Raw genomic sequence first — 18703 nt, 5'->3', positions numbered from 1 at the left:
AATAGTGTTGTTTTTATAAGACTTGTGCTTCAGCTCCTTTGATCTTTCTCATTGGTAGTGCTTGCAGCAGGCAGTTTTGGCAAAAATAATGCAAAAGTATAATTTGTTTTCCAAAAGAGAAAAGGAGGAGGAGTTCATTTTCTTCAGTTATCTTAGTTTTCAGTGATTTTAACTTAATTTCAAAATTTACCTCAGAAGTATTTTTTTCATAACGTTAAAATATGTTTTTAATTCTGTCTGGCAAAGTGTAATTTTCCAGCCCTCAGTGATTTTAATTGTAAACATTTTCCGAAAAACAGCTGCAGTTTGCCTTTCATATAGTATAGAATATGTCTTTAAATGTAATGTTTTTAAAATATAGCCATATGATGCAAATGTGGGTATATTAAACTTGTTAATTTACTGTTGTTCACAATCTGTAGAAGTCTTTACAGATGAAAGTGATTACAATTTTTTTTGTCTCAGAGTCTTGAATGGCATGTTTTTGGATATTTGTTTTGAGATACTCAAGTGTTCTGTCTGAGACTAGAAAACTCACAGAATGAAAGACTGCAAGGAAAACTTTTTGTCTTCTAGTGGACAGCTCATACCATAAGGACTGATGTTAAACACTTTGTTACAGACGTAGCTGGAACTAAAAGCAATTCTAAAAACAGTGTCAAGAAGCTTTGAGCTAAATTGTTTACAGCCTAATAAGGGGGAATATATTACTAGAATGTTCAAATGCTTATACTAAAACTACGTGTATTAAAACAATGGCACTATGAAAGCCTATGTTAAAAAGTACAGTTTTGTACCTACCATAAATGTAAATGTTCGAGTGTTCATCCTGCTGCAGTCATCACACTTGGGTTATCCTGTCGTCAGGCGGTCCCGCAGTCGGCCGGATTTCCAAAGTCTTGGTCCGACGTCGGTTGCTGTAGCCTTGTCCCTGACGTCAGTGCGCCAGGGGTACATATATTGCAACCAACGCCATTTTCTTCAGTTTTTCTTGCCCCAGATGTCAGGTGCCCCCAAAAAGGTGATCCAAATTAGTACCAAAAAGTGAGAACACTGTACAGACACAAAAACCCTTCAGCTATAAGCAAATACATCAGTAAGGCATAGCAAAGATTTAGCCAGTAGATCAGAGGGGTTGGAGGGAGGGTAACCTGGACTGCAGCAGGGTGAACACTCGAACATCTACATTTATGGTAGGTACAAAACTGTACTATGTTCATCATGTTACCCTGCTGCAGTCATCACACTTGGGTTGATTCCCAAAGCTAAGGTAGGGTGGAGGCATTATAGAGGGTTAGAGGAGGCAATGAGGCCCTGCAGAACTGCAGTGGCGAAGCCTGCCCTGGACTTAGAATAAAGAGGTAAGTGATAGTGTTTGGTGAAGGTGTGTACAGAACTCCAAGTTGCAGCTTCTAAGATTTCCTTGGTAGGAACCCCCCTGAGAAAGGCTGTAGAGGTAGCTGTTGCCCTGGTAGAGTGGGATCTAATGGTAGGATGAACTGGTTTCCCATGATGGGTATAGCAGAATCATATGCAATGGCCTATCCATTTAGAAATGGTTTGCTTGGAAATGGCCCTACCTTGAGAAGCTATAGCATAGGAAACAAAGAGCTGGTCAGTTTTTCTGAAAGCCTTAGTTTTAGCCAAGTAATATCAAAGCTGCCTGTGAATGTCCAAGGAATGTATGAGTCTCTCACCTTTGTTCTGTGGATTGGGGAAGAAAGTGGGTAGATGGATGGTTTGATTTAAAGCTACACTGCAGACCACCTTAGGCATGAAGGAGGGATTAGTTTGTAGAGAAACTCTGTCTTGATGAAAAATGAGGAAAGGTTCCACTGCCATAAGTGCCTGTAATTCTGAAACTCTCCTAGCAGAAGTTATTGCCAGGAGCAGGGCAGTCTTCCAAGATAGGAACTGAAGGTCTGCAGAAAAAGCTGGTTCAAAGGGAGGTAATGTTAGTTTTTCCAGAACAAAGTTGAGGTCCCATGTTGGTGTAGGAGCTCTTCTAGGTGGTCTAATGTTTTTTGCCCCTCTGAGGAACTGCCTTAGGAGTGGGTTTGAAAATAAAGGTGGATTTGTGTCATAGTGAGCTGAAATAGCTGAAGCATGGATTTTAATTTAGGAGAAGGAAAGTCCTATGTGCAACATCTCAGCTAAATACTGCAGAATGTGAGGCATATGAGGCTGAGTTGTGTCTTGGCCTTTAGCTTGGTTCCAAGCAGAAAACCTTTTCCATTTGTCCGAGTAAGCCTTCCTGGTGCTTGGCCTCCTGGCTTCTAGAGTAACATCCAGTACAGCTTGTGATAGAGGGGCTGGCTGGCTGCTTAATTGATTTGCCATGCAGCCAGGTTTAAGGTTTTGATCTGGCTGTGTAGAATCTGCTTGTCTTGTTGTGTGAGCAAATGAGGTATTTGAGGCAGTATCCATGGTGGGCTGTGAGCCATATTCTTCAATAGCGGGTACTAGTGCTGGTGTGGCCAGTCTGGGGCTATGAGAATCATTCGAGGTTTCTCCTTTTTGACCTTCAAAAGAACCTTTGTGAGAAGAGGTAATGGAGGAAAGGCATATGTTGTCAGGTTTTTCCAACTGAAGGAGAGAGCATCCACTTTCCAAGCTTGATGGTGGAATGTTCTTGTACAAAATTTTGTCAGCTGGTAGTTTTGAGGACTGGCAAACAGGTCTATATTTGGTAGGCCCCATCTTTGAGTTATCATTGCAGATATTTGTGGGTCTAGCTTCCACTCGTGGGGATCCTTGATGTTTCTGCTTAGGTCGTCTGCCAATGTGTTTTTCTGTCCTGGCAGGAAGTGAGCTTGTAACTGGACTTGGTAGGTCAGAGCTGTGTTCCATAAGATCATTGCTTGCCGGCAAAGAGGGTAGGAATGTGTGCCCCCTTGTTTGTTTATGTACCACATTACTGTGGTGTTGTCTGTCTTTATTGCCAGTTGTCCAGGCTGTAGTAGATCCTTGAAGGCTGTCAGAGCTTTCTGTACAGCTAGCATCTCTTTTTGGTTTATGTGCAGTTTTCTTTGTTCTGCAGTCCATAGGCCTTGAATGCATTGCCCTGCCATGTGAGCCCCCCAGGCATAGTCTGAAGCATCTGTTGTGATAGTTTGCCTGGATGGGGGCAAGGTGAAAGGCTGACCCTTGTTGAGGTGACATGCCTGTGCCCACCATCAAAATTCCTGTTGAAGGCAGGGAATGAGAGATATCACTGTGTCCAAACTGTGGCTGTGTTGAGACCATACGCTTTTTAGGTACCATTGTAATTTCCTCATATGCAGTTTTGCAAATGGCATTATCAGAATGCAAGATGCCATGAATCCCAAAGCCTGCAGAATTTTTCTTGCAGTTAATTGGGTCTTTGTTGCCATTGTCTTGAAATATTGAGTCAGTTGTAATTGCTTGTCTGGTGTAAGATAAGCCTTCTGGGCCGTTGTGTCCAAGCTGGCACCCAGGAATGTCATTTTTTGTGAGGGTACTAGTTTTGACTTCTTTTCGTTTACTGTGTACCCCAGACAATTTAGTAGATGCTTCACAAAAGCCAGATGTTGTATGAGAATGTCTTTTCTTTCTGGTTGGATGAGGCAGTCATCCAGGTATGGATATATTTGAATTCCTCTTTGTCTGCTGTATGCAATTACTGGTGCCAGGCATTTTGTGAATACTCTGGGCGCAGTAGATAAGCCAAAGGGCAGTGCAGAGAATTGATAATGGGTTGAACCTGCAATGAAACGGAGGTATCTTCTGCAACTTTGTCTGATAGGGACATGCAGGTATGCCTCCTTGAGGTCCAACGTTACCAGCCATGCTTCCTTGCCCAACATGGGAAGTAGCTGCTGTAGTGTTAGCATCTTGAATTTGGGAACTTGTAAGTAAGTGTTTAGAATTGAAAGGTCCAGAATTGGTCTCCAAGCATTTTCTTTCCTGGGTACTAGGAAGAGTCTTGAGTAAAATCCTTGGCCTTGCTCTTGAGTTGGTACCCTTTGAATGGCTCTCATGGCCATGAGAGCTGTAATTTGTTTTTGAGCCTCTGCCCTTTGATTTTGTGGCAGGTTTGGCATTCCTCTTTGTACTGGCAAGGTGTGAAAGTGGAATCTGTATCCTCGTAAAATTATGTCTAGGACCCATTTGTCCTTTGTGACCATGTGCCAGTTGTCTACAAATAGTGCTAGTTTTCCCCCCAGGGGGGCTTTGTTTGGCCAGCTGAGGTAAAAGTCATTGAGTTTGCCTTCTGGTGGGTTGAGACCTGTCTTATCCTCCCTTCTGGGTTGGAGTGGCCCATTGGTAAGGTTTATACTGAGCTTGTGGTTGTCCTCTGCCCCTTGGGCGCCTGTATTTACCCCTCTGAGGCCTGTCAGTGGCTGGAAAGGACCAATTTTTGGTTGGCCAGTTTCTGCTGAAGCGAGGGGGTTGTACCTGTAGGAAATCTTTGACTGTCTGCATTGATTTTGCCTTATCTTCCATTTTCTTTAAAACTTCTTCTGCTTTAACACCAAAAAGAACATCCTGCTGCAAGGGAGCATCTAGTAGTTTTGCTTTAACATGTTCAGGCAGACTTTGTTCCTTTAACCAGGCATGCCTACGTATAACTGATCCAGTGACAGCTGCTCTGCAGGAAGCCTCCAAAGAATCAAACCCACATTGTAAGGTATGTTTGCCCACCTGCTCGGTGGCGTGCAACAAATCCTGTACTTCTTTCAATTCAGCTTGTTGAGGAAGGGTTGTTATCTTTTGTTATAACTGAGAGATCAGAAATTGCTGATATTTAAGCATATGAAATTGACAGTTTAGAGCTCTCATAGCTAAAGTGGCTGAGGTGTTTCCCCCATCTGTCTAGTGCTCTTGAATCCCTTTCAGAAGGCACTGGATTTTTAGCCATGGAAGCCTTAGCCCCCGTGGAACCCTGTGAGATAGTCTCTGGGTCAGCTACTGGGCTTTTTGTAAAGAAATTTATGGGAATCAGGTACTCTGTAGTATCTGCCAGGCTTGGCCGGGGCAGGAGGCAGAGAGTCAGGGTTGAAACTGGATTCTAAATAGACATTATCCACAATGTCCAAAACAGGAGGGATGGCTAGAGGTCTGTGTTGGGGGAGTAAAAGAAACTCTCTGAGCCTTTTCTTGGAATCAGAGTAATCCTGACCTTCCCAGTGAAAATGTTCCCTCATAGTGTGTAAAGTTTCCCCAAAAGAGTAATCTTCTGGAGGGGAAGCTGAGGGAATAGAGTCCTCAGCATCAGAATCTTCATAAGGAGAGAAGGAATAGTCTTGGTCTTCAGAGGAATCCGAAGAAATAGACAGTTGTTCAGAGGAAGCAGATTCTTCCTCCTGTCTAGGCCTTTTGTCAGGATATGGCTGGGGACCCCTGATAAGAGAAATCAGATCTTCAGCCATCTTGAGCATCTGTTTCTTAGGCATAGGGCCTTGAACAGGAGACTGAAGTGAAGCCTTTTTCGTTTTGGAAGGAGTCTTCGATTTGGAAAAAGTTTTGACTGTAAGAGTCGTCGGTCTGAAAGCGCCTTCAGAAGGCGATGGTGTTTCAGAAGTACCGACGTCCTTGGAAGGTAAGTCGTCGGTAGGGCCTGAAGTAAAAGGCTGCGTCGGCCTAGTACATTCCGTCAAAATATCCGTAGTAGTCTTGGGTTCCTCAACTACGGTAGTCAGAGGTTGTGTCGGAGCCTCACTGATAACTGGAGACCGGATCAACCGAGGCCTCAGAATCGGGCTTAGGCCTGGCCTGTCGATCTTTATCCCTGCGCTTTTTGTGCACGCCGGTAGTCGGTAGCTCCGACGGCATGTTATAATTAAATTTTCTGCCAAAAAAGTGTTGTGCGAAATCAAATAGTCTTTTAATAGTACGTTTATTAAATCTAGCACAAAAACAACAAGAAGTGATGTCGTGATCAGGGCCTAGGCAGGGTATGCAATAAGAATGAAAATCCTTATGAGGTATTTGCTTCCCACAAGAAATACAATTGTTAACTTTTTCTGACATCGGTCTGAGGCAAGAAAAGTTTCCCCAATGGGGTACTTAGCTTTATAGAAGACTTTAGTCTGAAATTCGAATTCGAAAATCTCAGGAGTCGGTCGACCGGCATTTGCGAACTGCTTCTGCTTCTGCTTCGGGCACTGCGCGGCAAGAAAGACTAGAGAAAATGGCGTCTGTTGCAATATATGTACCCCTGGCGCACTGACGTCAGGGATGAGGCGACAGCAACCGACGTCGGACCAAGACTTTGGAAATCCGGCCGACTGTGGGACCGCCTGACGACAGGAATAACCCAAGTGTGATGACTGCAGCAGGGTAACACGATGAACATCTGTGCTATGATATAGCACTAATAAGTAAGAAGAAAAACTAAGAGGGAGTCTAATGCACTATTAAAAACACCAGCTCATTGTTTCAGTGAAGTGATCCAAACAGCAGAACAACAGTCTGCATCTAAATAAAAATTAATGGATGGTGAATGAGAATGTAGTACGAGAAGTATTCTGTCCATAAAGAAAAGATACAAAATGTATTGGTCATATTGAAGATGTAAAGGGGATGTTAAAGCACCTTAAAGACAGTCTGATGAAGGCTTATACAGCCAAAACCGGTATGTGAATGCTTAATAAAGTAAGTTCCATGAAGAAAGAGTGCTGGCCTGTTTTCTCTTTTTGGATTTTTTCAGTTGAGCCGTGCACCTGAAGACTACATTTGTGCAGGTTTAGTGTTAATAATGTTAAAGAGCCTTACCACATACTTGACATTACTTATGCATATATACAAATTGTTTGGGGAATTGTGAGAGAAACTGCTGCTATGGTTTCTGAATTGGCATATGATATAGTGATAGGAAGAGATCTTCCTCCATTTGAAAAGTTAAAGGAAAACCAGGGAAAAAACAAACAGTGATCTTCTGAGGTAAGTTTCTAATGATGAACAAACAACCATCCTTTCACCACCTCACTCTTAATGTATCTCTAACACTATTCCCCTGCTCTTCTACCTCTTCCCTTCCTCTATCTCCAACCACTCTTAATTCTTACAGTCTCAAAACAACCTACCTGTCTAGTCTATCTCCTATACTCTACCTCCCCTACATCTCCTACTAGCCATTCCTACTTTCCTTTCTTGTTTCTAAACTCCTATACAACTAGATCCTACCCACTTTAAATAAGCATCTGCCTAACTATTAACTCATTTTGCTCTAAGCAGCTTAAATAATATTGTAACTGGTCACATTTTCTTCTGCTAATTCTTTAAAACCTTGTTTGTAACAACTCACATACTTGTCTGCTAATTGTTAATACTCTATATAACTGAATTGCCTGAGGAGCTTTTTTTCTCTCCAGGTCCCTGCTTGTAAGATCCTATAGCTGATTGTTACTATTATGTTACTAAAATTTAATTTAATAATTGTTTTCTAGTCCTGAGGAGCTTTTCTCCCCGGGTCTCTGCTGAAAATGAACCAGAAGCTCAGCCAGACTAACCCAGTTAACAAATGTAAAATAAATAAACAAAAGCCTAGTATACTACCAAAGTTGCCAATTTATACCAGTAATATGGGCGAGGTTAGAAAAAAACTGTATGTTCTAAAATGAATGCTACTCAGGCCACTGTAAAAATTGCTTTATTTTACCACAGTTCGAAATAAGTTAACAGCTTTCATTCTCAAATAGGTTCATAGGTTCATAGATTAGTACTAAGCTAACTGCCCTTGCGAGCCATTTTAAGCCTAGCCAGTTATCTCTTGTGAGACTCAAACCCTGCACCTTGTGTTCGTAAGGCAAACACCTTAACCATTAGGCCACCCTCCCAACTGAAGAACTTAATCAGAACTCCAGTAGTTGACTCAACCCCACCCTTTATGTTTTTTTTAGTAAATATCACATGTTTAAAAACAGCTAAGCAAAGTCATAAAAACAAAGTAAAAAATACTTTTTCATTTGGTATCATATGATAGCAATAAAAAATAAATTAATGCTAGTTGTCAGATTCCACAAGTACAATACAGTGGCTTTTAAGTGTAAAATTCTGTTAACTGAGAGCTCATAATTTAATCTTGATAGTTTTGTCACATTCAGTAATAAGTGCCAGTGTTACTCACATTCTCTAGGACAAAAAAAAAATTCTTAAAATTCAAACAGAAGTTTGCATGTTCGCTTAAGGCATTGGTAATTTTTTTTTCTTCATCACATAAACATGTTCCTATATGCTACTATGGAGCATTCTCCATGACAAGTATTTTCAAACCCTTTATTATACTTCCCTTAATATTGCCTGAACAAAATGTGTGAAAATGATTTAAGAAATGTGGTTATGAGGAAAACAATTCATCAATTTTTTCTAGCCATTGTAGCGCTTGACTTGTAGATGTTTAAGGAATAAGAAAAGCAGAAGTTAGACACAGGGAGTCTAATGCAGTACTAGAAACACTGCCATTATTTCAGTAAGGTGAGCAAAATATGGGGGTTTAGTCAAAAACCTTGTTTCAGCAGTTGCCTGGGAAAAAAGCTCCAGTATGTTACAAACTTTTTTTTAAAGAGACATTCAGTAATATACAACAACAGATATTAAATAAGATACATACATTTATAGTTTTATGAAAATAGAAGCACCTGTTACAGTATAAACGATAATTAGATGTTGAACACTGAGCATTTGAAGAGGTGTATTAGTGGGTTTGTGAGATGGACAATAGATCATGTGATTAATGCTTAGCAATTCAAAGAAATGGAGGTGAAGGAACTAGGTAGGGCAGAAATGTTAATATTGTAGTTAATGGTTGGGATACAAGTGTAAGGCAGGTTCAGAGACAATTATATATAAGACTATCATAAGGTTTATATTAGAAGTATAGAGGTGGGAGTGGGCAGTGTCAAAAAATAATGTAAATAGCTGAGAGATGGTAGCAGAATTATTCAGATATTAATGTAAACTGGTTGTATGGTATAGGATTCGAATAAAGAGAACTGGTTTGATGAAATGCCAAGCTGAAGATAACAGTTGCATTTATTTTGGAGTTGTACAGGAACAGATCCATTGATGTGGTAGGGGAAGTTTTTAGTTGTGTTTTGAATACGTTTGCATTCTGAATGGATTTCAGTGGTAATCAGATGTGGTTCCATCATTTAGACACACTATTTGAATATACAGAGTCACCTGTAGTATCAGATGATTTGGGTAAATGATTTACAAGTTTGAGCACCAGTAAAAAATGCTAATCTAGAAGCAGAAAAGGTAGCAACATGCAGAAGAGAAGAATATTCATTGCAGGAATACAACACGTAGCAGGAAGGAATTTACACACTAAACACAGTTAAGGGTGTCCCTAAAAACTAGGAACAGTCTATGAATGGGCATTGTCCATTTTTTTTCAAAACAAGAAACATCTTTATTAAACCATCACTTACACCATAGGTAATCATACATTTATATATATAAATGAAAATAAACCACACCAACACAATTTTCAGTCAAACTAGCTCATTTAAGTACTGCCTTCTTTTAAACCTCATTCCTCCCCTCTGTGTATTGTTCCCACAGTTCCCATTTTTTCCTATGTAGTTTGCTCCTACCCTTTTCTGAAGATCTCAGTTCCAGTTGTTTTATCTCTGCTGCAATATCCACTACTTCTAGTATAGTTGGTTTAGCTTTTTATTTCCATTTTCTAGTAATTGCTTTTTTGGCAGCCACCATAATTAAACACAGCAAGGCCTTATCATATCTAGGCAATTCAAATTCTGTATCATAGCTCAGAAAAATCATTTCCCTCGTCACAACCAAACTGCCCACCCAGCATCTCCGACAGTCCATCCTGCAGGGAATCCTTAATGTCTGCCAACTCACCACACTCTCAGAAAATATGTTCCCAGTTACCACTTTCTTCACTATCACACCTCCAACATTTGCTGTGTACCTGAGAAAAATTCTCTGGAGTGTACTTGGGGTATAAAAATATCTATGTAAACATTTCCAAGCAAAAATCTTAAATCTCCTAGATTCTGCTGCATATTTGGGAGATATACATATACTATCCCATTGTTTATTTGAAATGTTAACCTCCTCTGATTGATTTTTATAGTTATCATACAATATTTTATATGCTCTACTAATTATTCCTTTTTAATAGCAGCTTCTATTCTCGAGTCTACTAAAAACTTTACCAGTGCTGGTCTTTCATTTAGGACCCCCTATTTCTTTATGTGTGCCTATACTATGATATCAACCCTTGATAGGGAAGGCTATCTCTAACCTGCAGTCCAAATACATTATTGGCGTCTTCCCATTCTGTAGTTTTTCCCTGTCTAGTTATTTGCTCCCAATACCTTGTTTCCTTTGCCAGTATTCTCCAATAAATTTCAGCCCCCTTTTGCCTGTTGCTATAACCCTAATTATAGTCTCCCCTATTGGCAGAATCCCCTTTCTCCATTCCCTTGTTGGCTTAGTACACCGAATACTTTCTGCTACTTTATAGATATAATATTCTATATGATTATTGTTATTCTCTCTAAAGGCCTGCATCCAACATCCCAGTCTCTCCTTGTTTCTTGAGCTTCCCCCCTGTTTCATCATCATCTCTTTCCACTTTGAATTATAGTTTTCTGCTTGTGCTATGTATAGGAGCCTTAACTGTGTAGATCTGAAATACCCCTTCAAATCAGGTAATCCCAATCCGCCGTTCTACTGGAAGAATCAACTTGTCTCGCTTGACTCTCGCTATTTTCCCTTCCCAGAAAAGTCCTTCAGCTCTTTATTAATTGCTATCCCCAAATTCTCCTCTGGTTGATGTAAATATGCCTGACCTGTGTATAAGACTAATGGGACTAAATACATTTTAACTGCTTGTATCTTACTATCCATATAACAAACCTTCTATTTTCTCAGTTTTTGTATTATGTTTTTAGTTTCTCCCCAACATATCCTTAGCTGCCACACCAGAATAATTTTTAATCCATACTCCTAAGTACTTCATTTTATCATGTCCCCGTCGGTATGGATATTGCTGAACCAATTCATACGTGGGTGCATAGTTTACTACTATTGTCTTTGTTTTAGCTTCATTAAGTTTGTATCCCAAAAATATTTACAGCTGTCTCAAAATGTTCCACAACACTGTAATATCTTTTTCTGGATTTGTCTGGTATAAAGTAATGTCATTTATAAACAGAGCCAGCTTTTCTTGACTACCATGCCGATTATATCCTTGAATTTCTGAATCCCTTATTTTTTTGCCAGTGGTTCTAAATATAATGCAATTAACAAAGAGAACAACCCTGCCTAGTTCCTCTGCTGAAGCAGAAATGATCAGAGAGGACCCCACCCACTTTAATTTTCACATCCATTCCCTCATATATCCTCCTAATCAACCTTATATTTTTTTCAGGAAACGTAAATGCTTCTGTTGCTCTGCTCTCAAAGTCCCAGCTTACTCTGTCAAATGCTTTCTCTTCATCAAGACCCAACAACAATGGTATTTTCTTACATTCTGCTTCCCTCTGGATCATCAGTGTTCTGTTAATGATGTCAAATGTTTGCCTCCCCTCCACAAAACCATACTGATCGATATCTATCAATTTTGGCATTACTTTTTCCATTCTTTTAGCCATTATAGACATGAACACTTTATAGTCATGATTTAGAATTGAAATGTGCTTGTATGAAGCTGGATTTGATGGTAATCCCTTATGTTCTGCTTAGCATTCTGCAGTTGATCCTCTTCTTGTTCTGTGAGATTCCCCTATTCTGCAATACTTTAACATTTGTCAGTCTCTCTAAATATTAAATAATTTTTGTTATTTCTTAACCATAGCTCCCTTTCTTTTATTTCCACCCTGTTTTTAATCTGCACCTTAATTTTATTTCACTCCCTAGCTATATTTTAGAAGTAGTTTCAATCCTCTTGAATAGCTCATGAATAACCTCCACTGCCCAATCCTTAAATTCCTGTCTTTTCAACAGATACGGAAAGTGCCAGTGTCTCATTTTAATTCATTACCCTGTGTTTTTATTTTAGTACTGCGGTGGTTTTGCTGCGGTAGCGTTGTCGCCTCACAGTTAGACGTTGCCCATTCGATTCTCAGAGTGTCTTCTATGTGGCGACATGCGTGAATGGGCGTTCCTTCGTTGAAGGTTGTGCGTTAGGCCCGGCAAGCCAGTATGTAAAAATCTACTGCCAATCATTAGCGGACCGGAGTTCCGCTGTGGCGACCCCTAACCGGGAAAAGCCGAAAGAAGACCCTGTGTTTTTATTTTAGTTATTATTGGCACATGATCTGAAATAGTGCGTATCAAGGCCTTCAATAAATGCACATGTTTCTGTGAAATGTAAATTCTATCTAGCCTAGCCCATTTTTTTATATCTTGTGGAGTAATATGTAACTTCACTTTGAACTCCTATTACTTAATTCACATCTTCCATGCCAAATATTTTTATAAATTTCTTCAAAAATCTACCCTCCTTTGTTATACTTTCCCTTCTGGGCCCTCTGCAGACACATTGTCACTGCTGCAAATCAAATTCCAGTCCCCACCTATAACTAATATTCCTTGCTGACAACTTGTTATTTCTCCCAGAATTTTCTTAAGCTCCATTATAGCAGTTTTAGGTGGAATATAAATACATGCCAGTGTAATCCTCCTCCCTTGCCAGTAACTCCTTAGCACTACAAATCTGTCATTATTATCTTTTTTATCTATATTGGAGCTACTCTTTTTTGTTTTGGTGTTGGGAGGGTGGCCTAATGGTTACGGTGTTTGCCTTACAAACACAAGGTGTGGGGTTTGAATCTCACAAGGGATAATTGGCTAAGCTTAAAATGGCTCGCAAGGGCAGTTAGCTTAGTACTAATCTATGAAACTATTATCTATGAAACTTTTCCTTTGTCCAGATATCCCACTGAATAACCATCCTGAAAACATTTGTTTATCAAAGTCACGTGTATATTTTTTTCCAAGTGTGTCTCCTGTAACATAGCTATTTGCACTCTACATTTTTAATATAGTTCACTATTCTTTCTCTTTTTGTATTTATCTGAGACCATTAACATTTAAGGACATTATAGAAAGCATCATTGTATTAAAAAGTTATTATTCTCACCTTTTATGTATAATAACTTTTTTTTAAATGTCTGGTTACAGCTTTTGTGTTACATGCATACTCTGTTTGGCAGGTTAAACTTCTATATTGTTGTTTCTTGTCATATCCATTTGAATCTATGTCACATCTTACAAAACTTTTTGTTTTATTGAAAGCTCTCAAACAGAAAAGCTAACAAACCCCCAATCCCCCCCCAAAAAACTTATTAATTTAATACTAACACACAAAACAATATACATATTCAAATATTGAAGTTTTTCCCTCCTAATAGGAGCAAATTTCCCAAAGTGACAGCCATACTCACTAACTTAACCTAAAAGAAAGGTTAACCATACTAAGACGCATTATGCAGCTTGTGCTTCTACTAAATGCTAACAGTTTTTTTCTGTATCTTATCATTTTAGCTCTGCCAGCTGGGAAAACCCCTGAAAACTTTCCAGAACATTATCTCCTAGCCAGTTTCTCTTTGTTGTTCTTGTTTTTTTCCCAGCACCAGATTATAACCAGTTTCTTGTTATCAGATTGTCTCCATGGAAACATGAGAACCAGAGAGCCAATTTCTCATTATCATAGGTTCCTAGGTAGGTACTAGGCTATCGGCCCAAGGCCCTAAGTAAGCCTAGCCAACAAGGGTCCCTGGCTTACGCCACCCAAGAAAGTTATTTTCCTGTACCACTGTTGAGCAGAGCCACAGAAGTGATCCCTAGGGTATATTTCATATTTCCCATCCACTCATCAAGATTTTTCTTGAAGAGTGCTAATGAGGAACTTTGCTTAACATAGATGGGTAGCTTGTTCCAGAGTATGGAAAGTCTCTGGGACAGGAATCTATCCCTCCAGCATGTCCTGTTTATTGTGGTGACAAGGTTTAGGTCCCTAGAGCATTTAGCTCGGAGAGATTGGGACTTCTTTAGGGGGAAGCATGTCCAACAACTCTGGGTTTGACATAGCTTTATATGTTAGTCAGAGATCACCTGTAGGTGATATGATACAGAGTAAAGCTGGAGTTTTTTGAGACGGTCAGTGTAGGGCATCTGTTTGAGACCAGTAATCCTCTTTGTGAGGTAGTTCTGTGGACTTTCCAGCTGCCGCAGATGTCTTCTGTGGTACATTCCAAAAGGGGCATTGTACTCTATAATGGGTCTAATGAGTGTCGAGTAGAGGGGAACAATGACCTCTTTTTTCCTGGATGAGAACCCTTTTGTGATGAGGTGTTCCACATAGAAGGACTTCCTGACTACTGTGGCGATGTGATTATCAAATAAGAGACTACTGTCCACTTGGGTCCCAAGGTCTCTTATCACACATTCGGCATTAAGTAGACTGCCGTTTATGTGGTAGTTCATGGGTACAGAGTTTTTACCAAAGAGGATGACAATGCACTTTTTGGCATTGAGCTTGAGGCCATGGCTCTGACACCAGGCATCTGTCTCAGTGAGGCCCTTCTGTAGGATGTCCACATCATTTGGGGGCTCAACTATGGCTCCTAGTTTGCAGTCATCTGCGAACTTCATTACCCAGAGGCCTTCTGTGTTAGCCTGTACTTCAGACAAGTAGATACCAAACAGGAGAGGTCCCAGGACTGAACCCTGTGGTACTCCACTTGTCACTGGTTTGAAGTCAGATTTGGAGTCTGCAACTTTTACAGTGTGGGTTCTGTCAGTAATCCAGTTGGCAACCCATCTTGTGACATAGGGATTTATACCTAGTTTAGTGAGTTTAGCTATAATTCCAGAATGGGGGATGGTGTCAAAAGCCTTGGGGAGGTCAAGATAGGCTGTGTGAATCACCTTACCCTCGTCTATGGCTTCGGTGACTGCCTCAAAGAATTTGATCAGTCTCAGGAGACATGATCTGCCTTTCACAAACCCAAACTGGGTGGGGTCCAGAGTTTGGAAGTGCCAATGTCTTTGTTTATGATGTCAGACTAATAAGGCGATAGGTCCCGGGATCAGTGGTGGCTCCCCTTCTGTGGAGTGGGATAACTGTCGCAGTGCACCATTCAGTGGGCACAAAGCCTGATGTGCGGCTATGACTGAACATGGTGCTTAGGTGGGGAGCCAGTTCGTTCTGAAATTCATGTAAAACGCAGCATGGGATGTTGTCCGGTCCCATGGATGCTGTGTTTTTGGCTTTAGAGAGTGCAGCTTTTACCTGCGTAGTTGCGATTACAGGGACTCTGCATTCTTCCTGTATTGATATGGGCCCTTTAGGGCATAGGGGGGGTAAAGTTAGCACTGAACCTATCTGCCAGGATGTTGGCAATATCAGTTGGTTCTGTAATGTTCATGCCATTGTGCTGTAACTCAGAGCGGATCTGGATGTTGCCATTGAGATTCTTGACATAGCTATAGAATGCTTTGTGGTTGTCCTTAGAATCAGTGGCAATTTTGTTTTCATAGCTAGCTTTGGAGGATCTTATAAGGGTTGTCAGTTTCTTACTGAGGCTGACCAGGGAGCTCCTCCACTCATGGGATTGTACTCTCTTTTGCAACAGTTTTTTCCTTCTGTTGTACAGTTTGTTTATGGCAGGGGACCACCAGATTGGCTTCCTTTTTTTGGAGGATAGCGTCTTGGTTCTCTTTGGGATAGCACGATCCATGCACTCGTGTAAGTGCTTATAGAGTGCATTTGTGTAAGATTCAGCAGTTGTAACTGTACTGTCCATCTGCATGGGTGTCATGAAGTTTGCCACTTCTGTCTTTAGAAGCATGAAGTTGGCTTTGGAGAAATTCTTTACCATGGTTTCCTTAATGGGGGGTGGGATGTGGATATCTAGGGTGATTAGCTTATGGTCGGATCGGACCAATGAGGAGTTGACTTCAGGTGTGGAACTTGTCACTCATGTTGGTAATGACTAGGTCTAGGATATTGTTGCCCCTGGTGGGGGTGTGGATAAGTTGATCCAGGGCATTAGAATTTATGAATTCCAGAAAGCGTTGAGTGAAGGAGTTGGTACATGAGAAGTTTTCCCAGTTAATGGTGAGGTAGTTGAAATCACCCATTATTAGGGTGTTTGGTTGAACCCTAATATTTTCCAGTATATCAAGAAAAGAGGAATGGGAGTCCTAGGGCATGGTGGAGGATCTGTAGCAAGCTACAATTTGGACTGCAGTTTTGCCCAGAGTTAGTTGCACATGGATAACCTCGGATGCATTATGCTGAGCAACTAGCTTGGAGGTGTGGATATCCTTAATGAATATGGGCACACCTCCGCCTTTGGTGTTCCGGTCCAGGTTACATGGCCGAAAAGTGTGGTATGAGTTATAGCCTGGTAGTGGAGGAGTGCTCTCTGGAGCCTTGAACCAGGTCTCAGCCACTGCACAGATGTCGATGTTCTCCATTTTAAGGAGTGCCTCGAGTGAGTGTATTTTGATATTTAGGCTTCTAGCATTGAGTAGCATTACCCTCATTTTTGCTTGCCCGTTCTTGTTATGGTGGTGAATTTGTCATTTGAACCTTGCTTAAAAAAGGCACTATAGGAGTGGCAAGAGCCTTAGCCAGTATCCGGAATCCCAGGGGTGACAGGTACAGGCCATCTCTGGCAAAGCATCATGGTCTGTCGACCATTTCGTCCAAGGCAGGCAGATACTGGATCCCCTTAGAATGACACCAGAAGCTTAGCTAATTGTTGAAGTCAGTCATTTTGTGTTTGTACTGTGGTATCATTCTGGGCGATGGCAGAATGCTAGGGGGCTACAAGATCGGAGAGCTCTTCATTTTTCTTTTTATATAGTACAGGGAGGTACAGCTCAGGTTGTTGACACCAACATGGACAATGACAGAGTCATATTTGTACTTGTGTGGAGTGACCTGAGTGTGTGGGTTATGTGGCAGATCCTGGCACCTGACAGGCAGCTGACAGTAACCTTCTTGTTTAGCATGGTGAGTAGGGTCAGTGTGCCTGACTATAGAGTCACCTATCACCGTGCTGACTTTAGCACTCATCCTTCCTGCTGTTGAAGGAACTCTGATGACTCAAGCAGGCTTTGTAATTTTACTGTGGTAATATAGCATAAAAAATGCACAGCTGTACAGTAAAATGTTCTTTTTTATTTTATGTAATTACAAAATACTAATTTATTACAACAAGCTTTGTCTTGCAATGCGTATTTCTGTTATTTTACACCAAATATGCAACACTTTACATGCTAGTTACTATATTAAAGTAGATGATGATGTAGACATTACATAACTTAAATATGAACTACATATTGCTGTCTGACCCAGCACACAAGTCAGTATTCCTACAAGATATTTTCCCTTTAAAAATGTAGTTATAAGAGCTAATGTAAGTTACTTCGCATATTTATCAGTTGCTGCATCAGATCTGCATTAATCACTTAAATATTTAAATCTGTTAAAAAATAGTCTGTCAGTTTAGTCATAGATACTAAATCGACCATTAAACCATTTTAACTGAAATTTCATAGTACAGCACTATTGCCTTTGTTCAGAAGTATCACTAGTATTGGGCAAAGGAGGATCTTAGAGTTCAGGATCACAGAAGGGACTTGGCTTGCTGCAGAGGTGAGGAGCACTAGCCAGAAATGTCAGCGGAGGGGAGCCAGGTGGTAACAGGCAGTAGGCGAGACAGCTATGGTTCTGCCTATGTTATATCAGCCTACATTTACATTTTCCTGGTATCAGTTTTTGTGTGAGTAAAGCAGTAGTAGTTTGGAGTTTACTACAATGACATGAATAATATTTTATTGTAACACTGTGGCAAGCTTCAGAAAGTGTTAAAAAAGTAAAAAGATAGTTGAAATCTATAAAGTGAAAATACATAACTCCCCTGTCTTGACACATGTGACCCATGCACAGTGAATGCTGAGAATCTAATGAAGTTTATCAGTCTCTTAATTTCTATTTTGTTCACAGTTGTACACTTTATCTGAAACAATATTTCAACTGTTCCTTTCTGTTCCTTTTTTCCCCTAGTTACACATTTAAGATAAAGAAAAAGAATGATTTTATACAGGAGTGAATACAGGGACACTGTTATAACACAATAACATTTCTTATAACAATGCTAAGAGGCAGTATCAGTGACAGAATTTTGTATTTAGCCGACTAGCAATTAAAAAGTCAACTGATGTGAGTTTTACTCATCTCATGAGTTGTATTGATTACACAAATATGTGTGCAGTTTAACAAAATACATTTATCTTATCAGGAGAACCAGAAGACAAACACCCTGGTTTTTTTTAGTTAGTACTCAAGGGAAACCCAGGCTGTTTTTCCTGTATATATCTGGAGCCAAATTCCAAAAGAACGGCTCTCGATGTAAATGACAAGTGTAAATCTGCTTCAAAGTTAGGTCTTACAGAAGAGTAAGTCATTTACGTTGATAGCAAGTAATTTGGAATCTGGCCCCTGGATTTAACTTTAAGCAACAGATATCATGAGTCTTGCATATTTCCATTGGCACACAATTCACATTCTTATTTTTAGCCATAAACGTCTAGGACATTTCATGGTTCATTAACTTTTACTTTGGTTTTAAGCTATACTTTTTGATAAGACTTTGAGTAATACAGATGGTGATAAAATGTAATCTTTGCAATTGTACATCTCAGTGGAACAAGATTATCATCTCGCAAGCTGGAACACTGTCTT

The 18703-nt window shown here is 40.2% G+C and overlaps 1 protein-coding gene across 4 annotated transcripts in view; it reads left to right on the top strand.

The window, feature by feature from the left end:
- Nucleotides 1–18703, top strand: part of LOC122804151 (pleckstrin homology domain-containing family G member 3-like) — a 1602862-nt gene that overhangs the window by 1492295 nt on the left and 91864 nt on the right. The gene's annotated exons all lie outside the window — the stretch shown is intronic.

The sequence above is a fragment of the Protopterus annectens genome, chromosome 6.part0, assembly GCF_019279795.1.
Source record: "Protopterus annectens isolate FY-2018-M chromosome 6.part0, PAN1.0, whole genome shotgun sequence".
Classification (NCBI taxonomy): domain Eukaryota; kingdom Metazoa; phylum Chordata; order Ceratodontiformes; family Protopteridae; genus Protopterus; species Protopterus annectens.
This window is presented reverse-complemented; position numbering and strand designations above follow the sequence as displayed.